Below are 1198 nucleotides of genomic sequence, written 5' to 3' on the forward strand. Positions count from 1 at the left end.
TTTTCGTATAACAACAGTTACCACGCCAGTATTGACCGCCCTCCCTTCGAGATGCTTTACGGGAGGAAGTGTATGACCCCGATTTGTTGGGGCGAGGTCGGTCAGAGGGTCATCGGAAGCACTGAGGTAGTGCTCAAGACCACATAGTTGATCCAGCAGGTCCGTAGTAGACTGCAGACTGCGCAGAGTCGGCAGAAGAGTTACACCAATAGGAGGCGTTCAGATTTGGAGTTTCAGGTGGGCGATATGGTCCTCCTGAAGGTATCGCCCTGGAAGGGTGTTATCAGGTTCCGGAAGAGGGGCAAGCTGGGACCCAGGTTCATTGGTCCTTTTAGGGTTTTAGCCCGGGTGGGTCGGGTTGCTTACCGGTTGGATTTTCCAGCAGAACTTAGTCAGATCCACAACACTTTCCATGTTTCTCAGTTGAGGAAGTGTTTGGTGGACGACTCAACAGTGGTACCCTTGGAGGATATTCAGGTTGATAGCAGCCTGAATTATATTGAGAGACCAGTTGCGATCCTGGATAGGAAGACGAAGACCTTGAGGAACAAGGTGGTTCGGTTGCTGAAGGTGCAATGGCAGCACCGGAAGGGTTCCGAGTGGACGTGGGAGGCCGAGGAGGAAATAAGGGAGCATTATCCAGAGTTGTTTACAAATTCAGCAACAGCAGACTTCGAGGACGAAGTCTAAGATAAGTGGGGGAGAGTTGTAACGCCCCATTTCTGGTATGTAATTTAAATAAAGTAATTTTCATTTCTTAATGGGTACTCGACGAGTCAGTAGCCCGACTCGTCGAGTAGAGACGGGTTTTGCACGCAGTTTAAGTTGGCGACTCGACGAGTCCATATTCTAGGACTCGTCGAGTCTGCCAGTCTGGATGAAACCCTAATTTCAAGGGTTTGCACCCTATTTAAACGTCATTATATCCCCAAAACCAGCCTCCTTCACTCCCCAGAGACTTATTCCCGAAACCCTAGTCTCTTTGTGTGTGTGTGAGTGATCTTTACCTCATAAAGTAACTTTTGGTGCATTTTGGAGCAAGGAAAAGAAGGAAAAGGTAGAAGAACTCCAAGAAGAAGAAGTAGATCCAGAATATACTCCTCTTTGGTCATCCTTTCTGGTAATAAATCTTCCATCTTGGTTATTATGCTAATAGATCTAGTTTGTCCCTAAATTGTTGGTTTTAAGCTCAAAAACC

Source organism: Lactuca virosa, chromosome 5, assembly GCF_052849685.1.
Source record: "Lactuca virosa cultivar CGN04683 chromosome 5, Lactuca_virosa_CGN04683_v6, whole genome shotgun sequence".
Lineage (NCBI taxonomy): Eukaryota > Viridiplantae > Streptophyta > Magnoliopsida > Asterales > Asteraceae > Lactuca > Lactuca virosa.